Source organism: Haliaeetus albicilla, chromosome 6 (assembly GCF_947461875.1).
Source record: "Haliaeetus albicilla chromosome 6, bHalAlb1.1, whole genome shotgun sequence".
NCBI classification, from domain to species: Eukaryota; Metazoa; Chordata; class Aves; order Accipitriformes; family Accipitridae; genus Haliaeetus; species Haliaeetus albicilla.
This window is the reverse complement of record NC_091488.1, coordinates 39,807,582-39,830,470: the sequence shown is the minus strand read 5'-3', so window position 1 is coordinate 39,830,470 and position 22,889 is coordinate 39,807,582. Positions and strand designations below refer to the sequence as shown.

Here is a 22,889-nt window from a genome sequence, read left to right as displayed (position 1 = left end):
TGTCTCCTCCTTTCTGTTTTTCTCCTTGCTGTTTACAGTACACACCTAGGGCCAAATCCATCTCTGAATCCTGATGGTTTCTTTTGTTTTCTTGCTTAATACAAGGGCACTGAACCTTCTCTACTTTTGCCTGAGTATAAGTGGCCTCTCCCAGTTGATTAATTATAGAGAGGTTTGTGATTTCCTTTAAATCACAGACCGATCAAGTAGTGTCTAATCAACCACTGGTATTCTGGGCAATTGTAAAAGGGTTTGCCTATCAATTTCTTTCTGAAGCTCAGACTGAAAAGTATTTTAGATTTTCTAAATGTTTGGGTTGATTTCCCACATAATATAAAGAATTTTACCCCTTTTAGTATCTCTTCAGTATCATGTAATTCCAGGAGGAAAATCAGTTTCCAAGCCAGGATCCCTTCCAAATATTTGTTGCCTTTCAGTCAAAGAGTTGTTTTGGGATTTCAGCAGTCAAAGGAGCTAATCATCTAGCTCACTTAGCCTGGGAATAAATTCACTCTCACTTTTTCTCTGCCTGGCTTTAATAGTGTCAGAGATACAATGGCAAAAGGCAGGTTTGTTTCCAGGACCTTTTAACGTGAATAGTTGATACAAAAGGCTATAGCTCTGGCAATGCTTCAGTGCATCACATTTGTAGTATATTGGCAAAGCTAACACCTGCCATGGAACTACTGGACCTATATTTGTTTCGTTCAAGCTGTGATAAAGTTAATTCCATCATAGTATAGTCCTCCCAGGCAACAACTGATAAAACAAGTCTTTACAGAGTTCAAAGCTCCTATTTTTTACTGAAAAGTACCTATTTTTCACTGATGTTGGCATAAAAATACTTATTTTTTACTTGATTCAAGTTCCTCACTGTAAGTAACATTGACATTAGGTTGAGAATGTATTTCTGTTTTGAGAGGTGGGAAGGAGGTAAGAAAGCTCCCCAAGTATAAATTTGTCAATTCATATTTGAAGTCTCAATACAAATATTGACTGCCTCCTGTTGCTTGCTACTTATGCTCCACCTCTGAATAAGAAGTACACTTATCTGAAGTTTTTTGTGATGCATATAATCATGTGTAATCATAACTTTCCTCTACATACTTTGTGAATTTTTTTACTGTTTATAAAAGAGACCTAAAACTCATCCTTCTTTCAGCTGATACATTCAGAGGTTTGCCTTTTGCCTTGGATTTATGATGTAGGAGCAAAACTAGCTTCATCCACCATCTTGCTGGGCAGTAGGTTGTTCAGTCTGTTTTATCCTATGGTCCTGCCAGTAGTGATCACGGACCTTCCTTGCCCTCATAAGAAGATTTCAAAAACCAATACTCCAGAAGAAATTCAGAGCCATTATAGGCCTAATTCCTAATTTATCTAGGGAGACTTTATTCTCCTTTGGTAGAGTGAAGGGCCACAGAGAATCAGTGTAAGTTAAATTCACTTCAAGGCTTCTTCATATTGCCTGAGCATCATCAAAAGATTTGGGACTGGATTCTCACATGCCTTGTAGCTCTTAGGAATCAAGTAACTTGTCTGCTTTCTCTGTCTGAAGGAGAAAGATGGTGCAGCTGTGTAGACTAAAGATATACCAGGATGCTTTTGGTAGCAGAGTATGAGAACTTGCACTTACATGTGGGTCTGCAGCTGGCTGTAGTCAGCCACATCCCTTCCAGTTCTGACCCTGGTGTCTAGTTGGCACCATTTTGTAGTTACAAATACAGAAGACACTCAGTAAGGTGAAGCAATGAACCCTGAGTCTGGCCAGTTTCTCCCTCGTCCTCTTTTTCTTCTTTCTTACCTCTGTGCTACAGGTTCTGCTCAGCTAGCATGGTCTGAGTCAGGCCTTCCTACCTCATGTGATAATCCCAGCACTGCAGTATGATAACTGTCCTCACTGGGGAGGACAAAGTATAAGGGGTTTGCCTTATGCTAAACCCTACTTATCTCCGATTCCCTTGTTCTTGGCTTCCGACTGATCATGGGCCACAATACTTGACTCTACCTGTAGACCTGGACTCTTCGTGCCTTATGGTGTGGTGGAGCTGTCAGTGTTTGCCTGTCCTGTGGTTGTTCCATTACATCAGCCACAAAGTTATGCAATACCTAAGAAGATGAAGAAATATAAAAGAAAAAAATCTCCCTGGAGCTCTGCATCGGTGTCTTGTCTAGACACCGAAACAATCTACAGAGAAACACCCATTAACTGCTGTCAGTGAAGCAGAAGTGGGAGCTGCACTTGTTCCTCCTGCTAAAAGGCAAGAACAACATCCCTTGCTCTTGCATGCGTAACCTGCATGGCAGTAGATCTGTTAGTCCTTCCTTTGCCCACCTGTGTCCATACTGCAGTTCTTTCTTGGCATGCAGAAATGGCATGGCAATTGCATTCAGAAGATGTTATACAACTGGATTCACAACAACAAAGAGGCACATCAGCTATGTTTTCTCCTGAGCATATTTTTTTTTTCAAATTGTAACTTCCTTTCCTGTCCTTGACTCCTAATCCTTCTGCTGCATAAAAGCCTTGACAAGGTTTGAGGAGGACGTGTGTGTTCTGGTGTAGGAGCTGGGAAGACATTATCTGGTTGGCAAAATAAGCTAACAGCAGAGTATCTCATTGCAGGATCCTCATCACCTAACACCTTTAGCATACACAGCAATTGATAATACACAGTAGAAATGAGATCTGTGAACCTCTCTCCTACATGATCCTTCTGGATGCAGTGATATTTTCTGTGAGGTTCAGTGTGAGGGACTGTGAAAACTACAGCGGTGCTTTCCTTGCACTTTGAAGAGACCCCAGTTTGCTTGTGAAGTTCAGTTCAAGGTACAGCATTTATTATAGAGGCCTGTTTCTGATGGCACAAGCACATACCATGAGTCCCATTGAGCGGGCCAAAGATCATCTGTAATAATCTCTGAGGAACTGATAGCTAGATGAAAATTACAGTTTCCAAAAACAGAAAGGTCTTGCTGTTACTTAATACACTTTTAACACAGAGGGGCATTTGTTACATGTGAGTCTTTGGCAGTAACTTCTTAACCGCCTTTTCCTGAACCTCTCCCAGTTAAGAGTTGCTTTCTCAGACTAAGGCGAAATTACTTACAAATACACAAACATAGTTATTTTGTTAATGCTTTGGATACTAGTGTGAATGATACCATGGCCCTAAGCAAATTTCTCTTCGGGTTTTAGACTTGTGAAGGAACAATAAGACCAATGATTTTAAAATGGGTTATTTATTGTAATTCTTATGTTGTGTCTTTGCAGAGCTTGCTATTTTTACCAACCAAAATGCGGGGCAATTCTCAAAAGCAGTTTAAAATAATAAACTTGTCTTAAGTAAAGAACAGATGCCATCAACCTATTGGCTCTCCCTTCTGTTTTGAAAGGAGCATTGCTGTACCAGCAGCCATTCTTCTGGTGTGAGTTTCCCATGGGTTTTCACAGTGGGCAATCTGTAAGTTTTGACCAGATCTTAGACAGTGACATTATCGGAATTAACAGCTTCTGAAGGAGTCCTCTGGAACAACATTTACATGCTTTACACCTTGTATGACAGATTAGCATAAAATCTTGACCTCCTAAGACTAGCTGTTTTCCTCATTCCAGCAGAAGTCACTGAGAAAGGGGAGCAAAGTTTAAAAAAAAATAAAAAAAAAATCCCCATTTCAGACTGTGTTGGGTTTTTTCCAAGAAGTGAAATGGTCTATAAGAATTTGGGTAATGCATGTACATGATTTCTTGACTTTATATTGAAAATTTATGTAGGATGGAAATTGAAATACGCAGCATCTGTGTGAAGAATGTGTGCTTGTCCTGGGAAGGTCTGACACACAAAGAACCTGCAGCAGTGTGTGGCATGGTACCTGTGGGTTCACCCTGCAGTGTGTGCTTCCCCAGAGGGCATTTAGCTGCTGTTGCAGTGCTCCCTGGACTCTGTCTTGGACCGTAACATCTTTACCACAAACAAGTCTGAGAATAAAGTAAGCCATTTAGATGTACAGGTGCCCCATGCTTAAAAAAAATGCTTTGCATACAGAACAGTAAACAAATTCCAGAAATGTGAGCATTAAGGATGGTCTCCCAACAAGGTTTGTTGTGGGTCCATGCAGGGAGGTCCACATGCATCTGAAGCACTGCAGCCATATTCCTGGATCTAACCTGTCAGTTACTACCTTGTTGTATCCCTGTCAGCAATAGGGAGCAACACATGATGACTACAGGAACCTCAGCAACATGCTACCCAGAAAGTGGGATGTCACCTATACTACCAAAAAACCTGCCTTCACCTTCTTCCTGCTTGGAACAAATGGCATCCTATCACAACTGACTCACTGTTCCACCCCGGTACAGCTCTCTAGAGGATGGTGGTCAAAATGGCTTACAGATTTTACTTCCTGTCAGTGGTGCTGTATCAGACTTCATACAGAAAGATTGCTGTCCCTAAGTACTAGAGATGCAGACTTAGCTCAGGCTTATAGCCAGAGGAATCTCTTTGTTTCAGTCTGCAACATTAGTGGGGCTCCAGGCTGAACTGTGCCCTCACAGATATGTGCCACCTCTTTTTTCCTTTATCAGGTTGCAGACAGGTTCAGGGTACCTGGCTTGGGGAATTACTACCAGAATGATATATGAAAAAGAAAGAAACCACAGGAAAATGTGCGTGTGCACATGGCAAATCTGCTTAGAAATGGAAGATCCATCAAAACCATAAAATCATACAGTGACAACTTTTAAGCCATTTTTCAGCATAGACCTACAATACACATTCCCTTTGTTCATTCTGGGATTAGGTCAGGTATGGTGACCAGAGCAGGCTGGGTGGAGGTGTCAATTCCTCGATTCTTTTCCAGAGCTGTAGTCAATCCTCTGGATCCATTGTAAGGCATCAGCAATAGCAATACCCATGTATTTGAACAGAATACTTGGATTAGGTCGCAAATGAGCTCAGCCAAGTCAATTAGCATCTTTGCTATGTCTCATCTGTATTTGGTTCAGTGATACTTTTTATACATGGCATCTGGGAGTGGTGATTAATGATCAGAATGTGGTTTTGAAATTCTTGAATGAAAGTGGCTGCATCAGTACAATGTCTAAATATTTTAATGAGTTTGTAATTTTTTTCTCTCAGTGCCAGTATTTTGTACATTGTAAACTCTTCAGCACAGCATGAAACTCCAATCCCATTAAATTTTATTGAGCAACTTAATAAAAGTGAGTTAAGCTCCAAAAAGAAAACAAAACTTAAGTATGAGCACAAAGAACAGTTTTGTAAGCCTTGTTGTGGGTCTATGCAAGGATGCCTGGGTGCGTATGGAGCCCTCCTTACTCCATTGGTGCAAGCTACCCCTTCTTGATACATAAGTGTTAGTCACAAAGATATAACTACAGGATATCTTCTTATTTCTTGTGTGGCTTGTATTATAGCAGGAGTTTATGTTTGCACAGGCAAATCTGCATTAGAAAGCACTCCATGTGCCCAAAGCCTGACTTGCAAACACGGAAATCGAAGGCATGGAATGTTAAGTGACTTTCTGGCTCCACTGCTGAGGTTGCCAGAGGAACTGTCAGCATTCCCAATACATTAATGGCTTTTGCCATGGGAATGCTTTGTGGCAGGGAATTGGTCTGAGGCTACTGAGTCCGTATTAAGCCATCTGGTAGTATGCCAAGCAAATTCAATAGATTTGGGGCCAGTAACCTACAAATAGAAGTAGTGCTCCCAAGTTCAAGTGCAATATTTACCTATAGGAAGACTCTGTATCTCCTTACATACTTCTAAAATAATGCTGAGCAAGTAACAAAAGGTATGAACCTTTCCTAATTGGGTTTAATCTATTTTTAATATTTAAACAATCTTTTCTCATTGCTGCTTCTCCTCACCTGTAAGGTCGCAGAACTCATGAGCTTCTTTCTCATAATGATATCCCATGATACTTAGAGAGAGGCAGAAACAGCTAAAAATAGTGAAACTCTCCTCTACTCAACCCCCTAGGAAAATATTTTGATAAGCCCAGGCAGCAGGCAGGAAGGCTTGAAAAGGAAAGTAAGATATACCTCTCTGAATCTGAACAAACCTTAGGAAAGCATGGCTTAAGAAATAGACTACATTTAAGCTTTTATTTTATCTGAATCAATTTGCCTATCCAATGTAAAACACATGTCATAATCCATTCAGGTAATAGGAACAAGAAAAGATCTCTTTCTGTGATCTTGCTGCTTTCTCTGCACCCAGATGTGACTCTGGCAAATGATCAGAGACTTGCTTTACATATTGTTGGTCAGCAGTATACATCAGTAAGGCTGTCAGGGAGCTGCTGTTTCTTCTTCTTGTGTTTCCACATGCAGACAGAATTATCTGGACCACGGGCTGTCCAGAAAACAACAAAAAAATCAATTTTATATGGAGCATTTATAGGTGGCAAAAAAGAATACACTGTGGCTCAGATTATCCAGATACTCATGATTTTTGGGTGCCATACCCTTATGAGTATTATGATAACACTAAGGAGGAGGAGGGGGTTAGAAACCAGGGAGCTAATTTTCTGGGTGTATGCACTATTTCAAGTTGTATTTCAAGAGTATTAACACCGTCTGACTTCAGTTTCTAGCTTAAGTGCTGTGCCTGTTGGAAGTTTGGTGCCTACAACATGGTAAAAACTGTCAGTTTCTGATCACTTCTGCAAATGCTGTCCCACAGGTTTTGGTGTAGTAACAAAGGTGAGAAAGGACCCTTGCTTTGCAGCCCCTTGTATGTGTGCTGACAACACCACAATAAGATTTTTTGTACTTTGGTCATTTTAGCTGGCATTTTATCAGCAAATTCTTTTGTAAATTTAGGACAACTTCCAGTGTTACAGGTGAAAGCCTGTCTTTACAAAATCATGGCTAACTACATGCATGTCAGTTCTGTGAATCACAGGGTCTTTTTTCCATGATTTATACAGTACTTATAAAAAAAAAAACCAAAACCCAAACAAAAACCAAACCAAACCCAAGCTATTTCTCAGAGCGATTCACCATGGGTACAGAGAGTAAGAGCACATCTGCAGGTTAGTGCCCTCATCTTTCAGGCCTGCCTTTACATAACTCAGGGCGAAGCTGGATAATGGTTTATCCATCAGGAAAACATAAAATATAACATGCTTCCATGAAGTTTTGGAAAGCTCCCCTTTCCTGTGTGCTTTATGTTCTGTTTACTAAGGAGCTCGTGTAACCATGCCATACCCTGGAATCTGACTGTACCAATATAGCAAGCAAATGGCTGTCAGAGTGCAGGCATTGTATTCAAAACCGCGTAACCACCAAAAAACCCTAACCCAACCAACCAAAAAACAACCACCCAAACTCGCTGACTTGTATCCCAGTATTCTAAGGACATTTTTCAGGAGGACTGTTTTCCAACAGAGAGAACCTGGAACACATATAAAAAAACCCAAGTCAGTATATTTTGGTCAAGGCCAAAGTGAACTTTGATATTTGCCCTTGACCCCGACACTGAGTCCTCTCACTAACTTCAATTGCATACTGGTTTCTTCACCCTGTTTCTTATCTGTTAAATGTGAAGCATACTTTCAAGGGGGTCACTCTAACACTCAGGGCTTTTTAAGGATAAAATATATGTGCTAAATATTGCATATTTAATAGGAAATTGAATCACGAACTGGTCTTAAAATACTGCATAGAAATAACTAAAGAGTTCCCACTAGGAGTCTATTCATTAGGTCATGGTTCTTACTTTGATTGTGGTACATATGGAAAAATCATCATCATGTATTCACAAATGCTGTCATTTACTGGAGCAATTGTACCGGGCTGGTATGTTCTGTGTTTGGTCAGACCAGTGTTCGAGGATTACGTCCCTCTTCTGTAGTCTAGGTTGGTATGGAAGAAGCATGCTTAACGGGCTGGTCAAAGTGAGGCACTCACATGAGATTGCTCAGAAAAAGCAGCGTGTACTTCCTAGCATGTCCAGAAAAGGCCTGGAGTAGAAAAAGAAGAGCTCTAGCCTACCTTTCCAAGAATTCTTAATGTCAAGTGAAGCCTGGAGCTAGAAAAACATTTTAATACCAGCCAGCCTGTTATACGCATAAAGCTGGTATTTTACAGGGCATTAAATATTTTTGCCATATTTGTAGTCATTTTCTCTTGTTGGTGCCAATTTAAATACATGCTTCATTTTCTGATCTTTGTTACTTACTCCTGAATAGCTCCCTGTTCATAGCTTTCCTTCCCCCAGCCTGCCATTCTCAGGGGCATCTCATTTTTTACTTATTTTTCTTCTCGATATTTCACTGATTTGTTTTCCGTAACATTTAGATCCTTTTCAAGTTATTGGTTTCATCTGTTCTTTCTTTCCATTCTCTTTCTTTCTGGTCTGTAGTCACTTTTCATCACTTCCATTCATTTGTTTTTTCTTATCAACCTTGTTGTCTGTTTCTGTCTTGTGGAATTTGTATTTATGCCCTAACGTCTCTCATTTAGTATTTTCTACTCTAAGGAAAATATAGTCACAAAATAAAAGGGCACTTCTGTCTCATACATTCCTTTCCCAGGAGACCAGGATTGTTCCCATCAGTGCAGGACCTGACTTGTTCCTTGCTGAGGTCAATTATATACCAAATTTTCAAGCCCAGTTTTCAATGCCTGAAACAGAAGGAACAAATCTCATCTCAAGTATGATTTTTTTGTAATGATCAAAAAATTAGTTTGAGATGGTCATCTCAGATAATTAGTCAGTTAGTGATTGATTAAGGTGGGTAAAAGAAAGCGAATGGAAACGAAAGGATGATCTAGAGGACTAATAGCCAAGAAAGCTGTTGCCAAATAACTGTTATTTCCCCGGTGTCCACATGGATGCTTACCTTCTAATTTCATTAAGTTTTGGATGGAAACTATTTTGCTACTGTGGAGATTTTGAAGCTGTGGTGCAAGCAGATTTTTATTTTAACCTACCAAAATGGACAGCTTTGTGTCCCTAATCTTGCCCTCAGAAGGGCCAAAACATTTAAATTTTTGCTAATTCAGCAAACTTCATCTTTACATGTATACTGAAACAAGTGTACCTGAACACACTCAGTAACTTCCCTTCTTTATGTAAATTTAAGTACACAAACTTGAAACATTCAGCCAAAAAACTCCATACTAACATTATGAAACCCCTTGGCTTTTCATCCTTTCTCATAGCCAACGTGCTACAAATTCTTCTGTCCTATAGACAGAAGTGAAAACTATAAGGACTCCCTCTTCAAAACTGTGCAGAGGGCAGGTGCAGCAGCACACTCAGCATCTCCAGTCTCAGGCACTTTAAACGTCAGCCCTGTTGTGGTAGGGTGTAGACAAGCGCAGCGCAGCCATCACCTCTTGTACAAGATTATAAGGACAGAAAGCAAAGAACTGTTCCCGTTCCCTGACAGAGTGGATATAAGAGGGAACTCTTTGCAGTACATGGAAGTAGCAAGCCTGGCAGTACTGCCACTGTTGCAATTGTTTTTCCTCAGTGCTGGACTAACTAAACATAGGGCTGACAGTTGCATGCGAGAGTTAGCATGAAACATGAAGTGCATGGAGCCCTTATACAACATCCTTGCCAAGACTTGCCTCGTAACTTCCAACCTACGTACATACAGCAATGCCTTGTGACACAGGGAAAAAATATATATGAAAATCCCCTGTCTCTCCCTTACAAAAATTGTTTTAAAAAGGAATGTGGAGTATTTGAGAAGAACTCAGCCAGGACTGCTGAGCACATCTCACAGGTGAGCTCCCTTCTGTTCATACCTCCTGACTGGGAGCCAGCACACACCTGCAGCTCCTTTGCTATAAAGGCACACAGGAGCCCCCAGCGTAGGGAGTCCAGCTGAAGCTGCAGATAGCCTGCCCTCCCTTCCTCCTGTTGGACCAGCAAGGGCATTCTGCACCTCTGTATGATTGGATGAATCTTGTTACAAATGAATTGGAAGTTGCAGTTACAGCTATCTGAAATGATAGGATGTAATTTTTGTTATTTTTTCCCTTTCTGGTAAATGTTTTGTTTAATTTGTTACTTGAAAAAATATACTGATAGCTCTATATATCCACGGAAACAGACTGTAATGGTAACTCAATCTGCTGCATTTGAGTGCCAGTTACCCAGAGCCTGATACTGCCCCAGAACAGCAAAGTTTCCACGTGCAAGCAAGTAAGAGAAAACTTGTAGATTTATCTAAGAGAAACTGTCTTGTAATTCCTAGCAGAGTGAATGTTATGCCGATAACAAAAACCTCAGTAATTAAGGAGTCCTTAGGATATTTATACAGAAATAGCTATACTGGCAGATGTGTCACTCCAGGTTCTCTTTATAGTAGACATTATACTTCTGAAAATACACAATCTGGGGTGAGGAAGCATTCAGGCTGGATGAGAAGATGAAACAAATGGTGGAATTTGAATAGTAAATAATACAGTACAGGAATAATACATAGCCCAAGTTAAACTTAGGAGACAGTTTTCAGAAAACTGTTGCAATTGCAATCTTGATGAATAGTGGCTTATTTTCTGTATATTTGAGCAGTAAGAGGGTTTATTAATCACTCACACCTATATTTAGATTGGTGGCATTTGGGGTTCTTTTTAGGTGTGAGCACCTACACTTACTTATATTAGTGAAGTACATGTAGCATACGTATTTAATGTCTGACATTGCCTTTTAAAAATAATTTTTCCATACTTCTAAGACAATAATTAATGTTTTATTGGAGGAAAAACTTGGAAAGAGCATAATGTTTTCCTTTTGTATAGGATAAAAGTCCCGTGATTGGCTTTTTAATTTGTCATAGCAAAAGCAAAATATAACAGCTGAGATTTTTAAGAACAGAGCACAGCTGCCAAAATTCAATTCTGATAAATCTAGAATCAGCTAGCTAACTTGAGATCTAGCTCCCCGCATCATGTATATGTAATTTAGAACCATTAACAAAAAAATCTCTGAGAATTCAGGTTCTGAAATTCATCCAGTTGTCCAATGCTAGTAACGGTGATGACTAAAGATATTTCTGTCACCCTTTTGTCAGCATACTATTCAGTTGTCACAAATCATCCAACTGTATTTCTTGTAATTCTGGTTATCTGAAAACATGAAATAATGTTGAAAGAATTCAGAATGACAGTGATTCTCTCTCTGTTCCACATGGCCTAGGAAACTGATTTACCATTACCACTGTTATACAGAAGGGGAAGGAAATAGTATTAAAAGTATGTAAGGGAGAAAGTACATGAAAAGGGAAAATGCTGCCTATGTTTAGAAAGAATGAAAAATCTGATGTACATCTCTTTGTGCAGTCATTACTGCAGTCTCAGTAATACATGAAACATTTTCAGAGCTGCAAGGATTTGAGTTTTATTGGCACCACTGCAAATGCACATACAAGGACTCGCTTGTAAATGTCATTTTTTTTCTGGGAAATAGCCTACGTCTGCAGATATTCTAAAGAGCGCTAACAGAAGAAGGTTGTTGCTTAAAACTTCATCTTTAACATGGAAGTGGCAGATCCTGAAATAAGTGCAACAGTAGACAGAATGCTCTAATTTATGCTGATCCTCTTCACTTGTTGAATTCAAGGGGAGAGGAACAAACAATTTTAAGATGAACCCTGGAATAGAGTTTATGGGGAGGAAAAAAATGCATTTCTTTCTAATTTGTGTCAGACTGTGGCAAGACTAGGGACATGCTTAAGTATTAAGATGTTAATTGACATAAAGGATCAAAATTCATAGGCAATTAGAAGAATCCTGTTCTGACTTTAGGCACACATAGAAGTTTTCTGATCAAGCATTTGCCAGAATATGTGTTTTCTAAAGTATAACCTAAGACTGTGTTTGTGTTGACAGAGGTACTGCCCTTGAGAGGTGCTGAAAGCCCCTTGGACTTGAGGAATATCCTGAATTGCCCCTGTCTTCATTAAGAGAAGAAAATACTCAGCACCAGGTAGGAAGTAAGAGAGACCTGACTTACTGTATAAAAAAAGAGAAATCTTGAGATATATCAAAGGGGCTTGCATTCCAAAATCTTGCAAGTCCTTATGAATTCAAAATGAGGTTTCATTGTTCCTTAGGTAAAACCTCTTAGGAATATGCCTGTCATCAAGCCCTGAATTACATATATCTTATGATAATCTGATTGTATCCATATTAGATTATTCTCTTGGCCTTACATGTGTTCGTGATGGTGCCAGTTATTCCTTTTAATTCTCCTACATTTTAATTTAATAGCCTGTGTTAGCAGGTATTGAGACCTAAAATTACTGAATTTTACCCTTTCTACTCTTTTTACCCTGTGTATGTGATACAGTTAGTATCACTGCTGATGTTTATAGTAGTTATGGTGTATTGCTCCAGATATTGGAACATCTCCAGTGGGGAAGCTTGCTGCAAATCTGATCCTATTCCTAGTAAAGGATGTGGAATTGTACCAATGTAAATACTGATGCAACTTCTCTCAAATAAGGGTATCTGACAGCAAATATTTCTTTTGTTTGTAGACAGAATTAAAGCTCAAGAGGGTGTTAGGATTTCTGAATCAGGTTGGCTGTGTGTCTTCAAAAATCATCTGTCACAAAGTATGAAATATGCACTAGGTATGAAGAGTTGCACCAGGCTTTAGGAGCCTGGAAGGGAGTAGCACAAAACATACACATTAGTCAGCTAATGACAAAACATGTTTAGGTGTTAACAAAAACTATTTGATTGTGGCTGAGCTAGGATGCAGTTAATCCACCAGTAGTTCTATACTTTCTCTTTACTGTAGAACCAAGTTGCTGAGATCCCAAAGCAGAAATGGATTTTCAGAAAGGCAGTTACTCATGGTTGAAACCGCAGTGTGGTAAAGAGTTAGCTGGACAAAGAGCCCAGCAATCTTATGCTGGTGTGAGAAATAGATACAAAACCTAACTACCTAACAAGTGGAAAATTACATTGTTTAGTATGCATCAGAGAGATGTGGTAGTGTGGTGGCTCTTTGGTAGAGCATGGGAACTGGACACAGAGGTCTCAGATGGTCTTAACTGACCACTTAAATTCTGCAAGACAAGCTGGAAGTCCATTTTGTGTCAGCTCTTGCAATGAGGTGGGAGGGCAGAGCAGGAGGAAAGACACAGCAGCACTGAATGATGGTGTATCAAAAGCCAAAGTCAGACACAGAGGGAGTAGAGCAGGTAGCTGTCTGGCACAGAGAGAAGTCAGTGTTGGGGTTTTTTTGTTGGTTTTTTTTTTTTTTTTTTGCCTGCTAGCATGAACACCAAATGTCAAACACTGTGAATGTAAGGGTTTTCTATGGCCACTCCCATGTTCCCGAATGTGCAAGTAAATACTAATTAAGGGTAAATGCTTAAGACCTGAAAGTGAACTAGTGATTCTTTAGTTAGTAGTGATTCTTTGGTAAGTAGCTGATACTTCACCTCTTCACAGTAGAGACAGTGGAGGAATTGTTGCTGTCTGTCCTGCAATCTGGCCTCTCTTCATATTCCTTCCAAACAGTCTGTGAGAACAAAAGGCCAGGCCTGTAAATAGAAAAGCTGCTTTTGCATATCATCAGTACTTGATAAAAATAAACAAAGCCTGTTCTCACTTCATTTCTGCCACAAAAGGCTTATGGGTGTTTTCTATAAGACAGAGTTTATAGCGTATGTACATAAAAACTTAGCACCTGATTTTTGAAATGCAGGTAGCAATAAACAAGTTTGCTTATTTGTGACCATAAATCTCTAAGACATTTCATAAAGAGTGTCCAGTGAGATGATTCGCAGTTGCATAACAGAAGCCTTCCTTTGAGCCCCTCAGGGAATTCAAAACTGCGCTGACAGTAATGAATTGTATCGCTTCCTATGGGCTGACTCTTCTATCATTATCTCTGGGGTCTTTTCTCCAGGTTTTCCAGGCAAACTCTCTTCCACACAATATGTGGTTGCTGAAAGCTGTCCTCAGATGGTCTGCAGGATTTCCCAGGCAGGCATTCCTGAAACTCAACTGGGATTACAGAATAGCTAATTTGGGATCCCAGCTACAGTTTAAAATAAATTCAGTGCTGTCCTCAATGCTTCCAATTTTAACTTTTACACTCAAGTGGTATAAATTATTGTACCAGAGCCTACCAGGTGAGCCTGTTGTCATGCGCCTTTCTGGCACTTAAAGAAAATAAAATAAGAAGGTAGTAAAGAGCCATCACAGAACAGCAGGAAACTGTTTCTCAGAGCTACACAGCGTGCAGGTGCAAAAGCAGAGCATACCCTGTCCTGCCCAGCCAGCAACAGGTGCTAGCTGATGAGGAACGTGTCCTTGGCATTGGATCTAGGCTGCTGTTTTAAATGTAATGGTAGCTGGCCGGTAGCTGTGACCAGCACTAAGACTACAGTTCTGACCAGCTCGGAAGTTACAGAGCAAAAGCAGCGAGTTAGGGGTCTGAATAAGGTGGATCAAGTCACCTGTTTGGTTAAAAGAGAAGGTGGGTCAGTGCAGCTCTGGGTTGGAGACTGCGCTATAAAGTGACTAACTTCTACATTGCCTGAATGAGAAGCGAGCAACCTGTGTTTATCTATGTTTACACCTGATTACACTAAGGGCAAAATGCAGGACAGGCCTCTTTCGCACCCTCTCCCCTTGCCCATGCCCCTAAAGGCCAGACATGGCCCAACCTTTGCTCTGTGTGGGATGTGTCTGGAGGGGAACCAAACAGAGCTGGAGCTCTGGCGTTCTGCTGTCCCCGTCCATGGGCCAGTGGGGATGTAAACAAGGGTGGGGAAGGGGAGAGCTTCCGTCAGCTGCCAACCTACTCTCAGGAAGGCGGGAAGCCTGAGAGCCGAAAACATTACAGCATTGTCTTTTGGAATTGACTTAACATGTGCAAAATCACTGTCCTAATGATAAACACTGTAATAAATATTGGCAGGACATGAATCCAGCCTCTGCAAAGGCTTCTTTTTTTTTTAAATAATTATAAAAGCAGCTCAAATCACATTTTTCTTTATCACATCTTTAAAGTTTGTTATCCTGCACCACTCTCTAGATTGCCATATTGTGAAAGAAAAGGCTCTTAGAACTGTTTTCTGTAGAACTGTAGTAGACATGAATACCAAACAACTTCACAAAACCACTAAATATTTGGCAACCTTCTAGTCTACTGTAATTTTAAAAAAATGCTCAAGGCAAATGTTTATGTTGAAGGGGGGAAAAATCCCCAGGATAGAGCTGTCAATTAATGGATGATTTCAGCTTTCCTATATAACCCTGGTCCATAAGCCATACTTCATAAAGAGTGAATACTCTTCTAATTAAACTTTTCTAAAACCTTAAAAAGCATTTGAATTGTGAGTGGATGCTGCTCTGGCTTTTCTGGCATGTTACATACAGGACGTCTGGCCAATTCTCCAGTCTTCTCTCAGATATGTTACTGATCCAAAATATTTTCACCAGACACCCTGAAGTGGAATCACAAGTTTGCCAATTTCCATTTCATGTATCTGCCTTTTTAGAAAACTGAAAATTACAGCTCATGAGCACTGGCGATTTGATTGCTCAATGTCCAAACTTAACTCACTGGAACAAAATAACAACAAAGATGCAGAAGATGATGCCTGGCCTCTATGAGACAAAATTGCTTACAAAAAACCCCAACAACAACGAAAAAGTTATGTTATTTCCAACTCAGAAGTTAGGCCTGGGGGGATCAGTGCTCTTAAACCACTGATGAAGTACAGATCAACAATTACCAGTAGGCCCTCATTGGCAAAGTCATTGCATTATTATGCTGACATTTCCCTGAACCTGCCCAGGTCTCCAAAGCAAAAAAGCAATTCTTGGTGTCTTTACACTGTGTAATTTTCAATTTTCTCAATTCTCTGAGCTTGAAGTCAGCAGTTTTTTGTGAAACATATGTCAGACGAAAAGTTCTCAACAAAGGTCTCATATTCTGATTTACTTGGACTTCACAGCAAGATTTCAAATGCTGTTGAAACTGCCACAAAAGAAAAAATGTGTGTTATACTATTACAGATGATAACATAGTCCAGTCTGTGTTTTTTCCTTCTAACCAGTGCTGTGAGAGCTTAAGCAATGTTATTGCACTAGGCCAGAAGTCTAGGCAGAACTTCATTAAAATGAAGCTGAATGACCTGTTACATGAACCGAGCTCTGCAAGGGATTATTTGGGAGTTTGGCAATGTAATGGTCCTGCAAGTTGGTTCGTTGTTCACTGAAGCTGTAGCCTGTGGCTTGAGCATCTCTTGTCCTCTGGAAAGGGATAATGTTACCTGTGTGCCAAATAAGGTGTCTGGGCCTCATATTGAAAAGATCTCCTCTGGGTCAAGTCAATGGCTTAAACTCCTCATTTATCATCCTCACCCACCCTCCTCAGCCCCCCTCCAATTCATTCAAGACAAATGCTGATCCACCACCCCAGCCCATGCTTCCTAAGCAGTTTGTCCTTGCTTGTTCCAAGCTGGGGCTACGTGTTCAGGCCACCTCTTCCCCTTCCAGAAAATCTTCTGGATGGAAGGAATATGGAAAATGGAAGAGACCTGTGGCTTTAGTAGTGAGTCCCATGGGATATATGATGCTATGGTAATCTAACTCTGAAGGATAAAGATCCAGCTGATGTTGCTAGAAGCACTCTGGGAAACTGGTAAGATTATAGCTAGGCAAGGTCCAGTACTCTAGGTATGATTGCTGAGAATTACAGGATATTTAGAGCTGAAGCCCAAGGAGGGACTGTTTTAGGAATGAGTTCAGATTTGTAGAACTAGGGAGGAAGGGATAGCTATTTAGAAGAATACCACAATGTAATGAAAGCCCAGAAGTTCCCTAAGTTCAGACTTTGGCTGAGAGATCTTGTCCAAATTCATGCTTTGACTTTGAAGGTGCTGCAAATCCCATGTAACTGTAGTCAGTGAGAGTTTCAGGAGCTGAATCTTCTTGCAAAATCCCTGCTATAGGCAGACCAGCCACAATTTGTAGGAAATGACACAAGAAGATGGAATACCCGTAGAGCCAAAAGGTGTATCAGGTCAGGAGTGCACTCTCTGGGTTTGTGTATGGTAGTAGCCCGGCTGCCTCTGACATTCCTGAGCTCTTGCAACAACCCAGTTCTTCTTGAAGCCTGAAAACTTTTTCTCAGTCCTCACTCAGTGTAATGTAGCCACCCCACCAAGAAGCCCAGGCAGGAATTGATAGGGAGTGTATGGATGATTTCCAGTGAATGATATCCAAACACGCTCTGAATAGTAAGCTTTACATAGTGAGTATTGTACTTGAAGAGGAATGCTATGATGGCTACTGAGGGAGGGACTGCAAGTCCATGGGCAACTATCCAGAATTGTAAAGGAAGGCTATCTTTTATAGTACTGTATATCAGTTTATAAATATCATCAGAGGGTTAAAGTAACTGCTTACAGACAGGTCATAAAAATAAGGGAACCCTGAGGGCTTCTAGGAGCAGCTTTAGTGATGGCAACATAATATTTTTATTTGTAATAGGATGCAGTCTACACTAGTACAGCAGCCTCTTCATTTTGTGCAGTATAGAATGGGAGGGGACAGTGTCACTTCTGGCTGTGTCATCCCAGCAAGTACTCTGTGTTCAATAAAGGGCTTCAGTCCTAGAGACTACCAGCTCAGCAGGTTTCACTGAGAAAAAATAAGATGTTACTTTTAAAAGTTAAAAGCGGTTATTGCCAAAACATGATCTAGAGCACATTAACATGTTCTGTGTTCAGGGCAAAAGCAAGATGGATATCCCGTGTCCATCTCTCTTGTTTCTGCCATCATGAATTTATGCAAGGTCAATGGATGCAAAAGTAGGGAAGTAAACTATGGGCAGTTTTTTTAATCTGGTTCCAGGTGGCCTAACTCTTTTCCAGCCAGTGAACTCGTGCTCATTCAGACTGGTTCTTTGGCCCTGCTACTCCAAGCTGACAGCCTGTACCCCTCTTTGCACAGCTATCGGTGCCTACGCAGCAGTGGAGGGTCTTGCGATGCTCCTATCCTGGCCATCCTCTGGTACCGAGCTTCCTTCTCCTCCCTGGACTGCTGCATGCAGGCAGGATCAGGCTGCCCGATAAGAAAACAAATTACATGGGGGATCATTACAGAGTGCCCATCGGCAGGTTTGCAGCTGCCAGTAAGCGTTAGAGGGTCTCAGGAGGCCTGCGTTGCCTTTACGAAGGTGTTTCATAAGTAAAAGTGATGGGGATTATTCAACCCAAATCGGATTATTCCTCCCCCAAACTGCAGAAGAGGCAGTTTGTCCTTTCTCCCTCCTGGGTTGTTTCCGTCGCTGCAAAGCTGCCCGCAGGCCTGTGCCGCGGGTGGGGGACGGCTGAGGGCGGCGGGCCCCGGGCCCCTTCGCCGGCCGCCCCCGGCCCCGGGCCCCTTCGCCGGCCGCCCTCTGCCGGCCACCTGCCGGGCTGGCTGCGCTTTGGCCGGCTGGTAGTCTGCTGCTCGTTAGCCATCAAGGGGGAAATTACCCGTTATGGGAAGGCCGGATGAGAGTCGGTGACCCTGAACCATCAAGCAAAGCACTTAAAAAGGGGTTTTAAAGCCAGAGCTTTCAAGCGTACAGCCTGAAGTTAAACATTTAAATCCGTGCTTAGGCATCAAAATAAACAGGGGTCTGATTTTTAAGAGGTGTGGAACAACTGGGGTTTTCCACTCAACTCCCCAGAGGCTGTAAATTTGTTCATTTCCTCTAAAAATCTGGCAGCCTCTTTAGATCTTTAGAAATGGAGTTGCAGTCCCGGCAATCCAGGGAAGCCTGAGAGCGTCCCTCAAAACTTTGCTGAGTAAGGAACTGAGGGCTAACATCCAGAAAAAAACTGAGGCCCCTAGTCTGAAACACAGCAGGAATCTGGGTGCCTGCGTTCAGGAGCAGGACAAAAACAAGCAAGCAAGAAATTAAAATAAAAAGCAGGTCCTCTCTATTTGCTCACTTTCTGGCCTTGCCAGTCTTGTATGGCTTTCCTCAGCATTGCAGTTTCCACGTCACAGCTAGATCCTTGGGGGTGGGGGTGCTACCTAGGGAGAGGACAGAAGTGGGCTCAAACCCCCTGGACCTGTGGGGCTTCTCCTTTCTGAGCCTGTGTTCCACTCCTTGTGCTGCGTACAACAGGAAATAAAGCACTGATCTTGCCTTTGTCTATCTTTTTTTTTTAACTAAAGAAAACAATAGCAGTAACCCCAGTTACCAAAAGGGACCAATCATGTAGCTAAAACCACGAGATTTCTGCTGTTCTCACATAATTGTCTAAGTGGTGGGACTGTAGTTGCTCTTCTCTTTTGATCATTTCTGTTCACCTGGCTTAAACAGCCCACTGTTTTTTCTTGCTTGTATTCCTGTGCACTTTTCACCATTCCCTGAGTGAAGAACTCACTTGGGGCTGTGAATTCCTGTCCTGAAAACTCAGTGCCTAAAAATCATGGCAGCAATTACATTCCCCTGTAGAACAGATCCTGTGAGTGCGAGTCCTAACATCTAGTTGTTGCTATTTGAAAGGCAGATGCATAGTCTAAAATGCTTCCCTAGATACTCTCTGAGATCATTTGAGAGAGGCAGAGGCTCCTGCTAAGGGCAATTCTAGCCAGTTATCTCAGATACCTTTCTGTTGGAAAGGATAAATTGACCCCAATTCATCACTCGCACAATCTAGATGACTAAATTAGATTAGATAACTAATTGTTGGGTGGTTTAGATAACTAATTGTTGGGTGGTTTAAAATTCAAGTGCTATAATTCCATCCCCAGGGCCTGACAGGAATTCCTGCTATAAGCAGGATGCCCATTAGTTCAGAACATCTAAGGAGGGCAGACATGCCAGCCTAAAGATGACTGTCAGTTGTCACAGTGAGTCATTAAAAAAGCACTGTGTGGATGCAGCTAGGACAAGCATTTCCAATCAACACAGCATGTCTCCTTGCATGCCGTTGTACAAGGCATTAGTGAAGAATTCAAGTCATCTGTGCTCCAGGAAGATGAATACACACTGGAAGACATGTAGAGGAGAGTTGGTAAATAAAATGGGAAGGAACCTGTTTTAGGAGGGAAGATTAGAAGAGTTGAGTTAGTTTGGCTTAGATTAATTTTGAGAGTAGAATATGATTCTTTTCACAAACAGAACATTATGGAATGTGAAGAGTTGTTTAAGTTAAATTTAGAACATTGGTAGAAGGACAAATTGGTATGAAGAGATCACATGTTTCTAAAACTTGCTTTGTCCCACAAAAGTTAGCGTATTTCTTTATGGCATTTATGCTGCAGCAATTGGGGAAAGACAGCCCTTGCTAGGATATGTTACAACTCCTCCCCTGTCTGAGTTCCTCTCCCTCCTTCCACCTCTCCTCAACATGAAAGTCAGTGAAAAGGGCTGTATAATGTGAGAAGCCTGCAAAAAACCCCTCCAAATATATTGGCTACAAGTCTTCTTTTAGAGAGATGATTATGCTTACCACTTAAAAAAAATAGTCTTGTGATAGCGTTTGGAATCATGGGTATTGACTCTAGTGACTGATATGTCTGGCATTAGCAATCTTGGTCCAGCTGGAATGCATGCTTATCTTCTTAGTGGCTATCCAAGTCTTGAATGAGCAAAAGGTGGTATTTTCTTGATAAAATTGCTCCAGGTCAAAGGCAGTTTTAGGATCAGAACCCCTGGGAGGGAGCTCTTCTAGAAGGAGATACGATGTTACCTCCTTTGCTAACTAGATTGATCAAGTTGATTGCTGATATTCCCATGGAATCAGTGACATTCCCTTGGATATTTTTGTGTTAGACAAAATGTGATCATTTGCCAAGGAAAGCTAGGTCACTTCTTAAATCCTCTGTGCATACTCCTCAGCTGTTGGACATTTGGGTTTTTTTCTTATAAGTAATACTCTTAAACATCTCAGTTGATAAGACATTATTCTCAAAACTAATTTACAGCCTATTACGGGTGATGCCTCCATTTGTTATCTATTGATTTGGTGTTATAGATGGCATTTCATTTCTCCTTTTACTCATTTGTAACCCAGAAAGGCAGCCATTACACATATTTCATCTGTCCATGCCCTGTATCAGAGCCAAACTGTGAGATGCTGAGGAATGCTGGTACAATCTCTTTACTCCTAGAAAGGGGATATGAGGAAATCAAGGTTGAAAAAATTTGCATATCAATGTGACAGAAAAGAAAGTAAGATGAAAGGGCATTATCCATTCCTGTTAGCTACTGACACCCCTCTCCTGACACGTTTCACCTGCTGTGTTTATGTCTAATGGGTTATACTCAAAAGATGCGTGTTATACATTAAAAGGTGAGAAGAGCTGCACAAAGAATAAAGTTTGCAAGGCTTCAAGAAATCAAGTTGGAACTAAATTTCTGCAAGGTGGGCAGATGAGGCCAGGAAAAGGCATAAATCACATTGACCTTAATTCTGCTTTCAGGGGAGGGAAGAGGGGAGTTTGAAAATATGCCTTTCTTTTATTTTTCTAAACCAGAAGTTGCTTAGAGCTACGCTGCTGAGCAACATTCTCCTGTCTGCTGCCCCTATGTTAATCTGGAGGAACTACAGTTAAACTGGTGGAGTTATTCTCCCCTGCGAAGGGGAGAGTTTGGCCCCAGTAAGGATAATTTCAGCAGAGCAGTCAAGGAAGCACAACATGAAGGCATGTAGTGAAAAGTGTGGTAATTAAACCCACTGCTCAGTAAGTTTTTTATTCTTAAAGGTATGACTTCAAGGTGGGAGTCAGTACTGCAGATTGTGCAAATGACGGGGTCAGGATCTAGGACCTGTGGGTGGGCAAGTGCTGTGATGGTGGTGATGGGTGAGGTCTGCAGGTGTGCCGGATCTGGTTTCCCGCAGGCACTGAGAAAGCTGCCCACTGCCTGAGCAGAAATAGCGTTAGAGCTAGGCTGGCAGCTGTCCGCAGAGAAACCAAGGCAGAGAAAGACCTTCATAAGTGCTGCCAACAGCAGCACCAAACCTGCTAAACCTTGGCTTATTTGTACCACTGCACAAGATAAAGGGGTTTTATAGCATTCCTCTAATTTTGTAGCATTTTGGGCTCAGGATCCATTTGCTCTGTTGAGACATGAGTGAAACTTCAAGCAGTAGGAGCATCACCGAATTGGGCCTTTACTCCACAGCAGACTCACAAGCTTTGCATGATGAATGTGGAAAGATGAAGGGTGTTATCCACATGCAATAATAAAAATACATCAGCCATGGAAATATTTTTTAAAACTTATTAGTTTGGGTAATAGGTGTCAGATAATGAAAATATATTAATATAGTACTTACACACTCCACCTCTTAAAAAAATTTAGTTGTACTTTAATAATCCTTTTGCAAAAATGCAGTGAATAAAGAGGATGTGTCAGACTATCTTACATTTTGGTTATGCATGCAGAATATTCTACCATTTTATTGTATCCACTATAGTATTAAATATATGATTAACACAATTCCCCATATACCATAGTACGCCAGACATAAAAGGTGCCCACCTCATGTTCTTAACAGAGCATTTTGGTGTTAAGTTGAACTTCCCCTTCCTTGCAAGACAAGAGAAGGTGAAATTACATTATTTCTACCTTAGTTTCCTAGGTGTCTTGGAGCAGTTTCCCCTTGGTATGCCCCTGAAATAGTCTTCTCTTCTGTTCGATCAACTTTCTTCTTCTAGTCTCTCTGACTGAAACCTTTCTAGGTGTCTCCAGCCTCCTGGTATCACCTTTTTCTCTTATTAGACAACTAGTTAAAACTCTGTTGTAATTCCAGGTTACTTTTGGTCTCTATGCCTGGTCTGTCTTAGAGCCGTGCCAAATATCACTGATGGATTTAGCTACTAACTTTCTCTTAAGCCATTTCATAAAGGGCCCAACTGGACC

At 41.1% G+C, this 22,889-nt stretch overlaps 1 protein-coding gene across 1 annotated transcript in view; it reads left to right on the top strand.

Moving 5' to 3' along the window:
• The window catches only part of DCBLD2 (discoidin, CUB and LCCL domain containing 2), a 252,071-nt gene that overhangs the window by 84,500 nt on the left and 144,682 nt on the right, over positions 1-22,889 (top strand). The window contains exon 2 of the mRNA XM_069785704.1: positions 11,876-11,972. The gene's annotated coding sequence lies outside the window, so the exon portion shown is untranslated. The remainder of the gene's footprint in view (positions 1-11,875; positions 11,973-22,889) is intronic.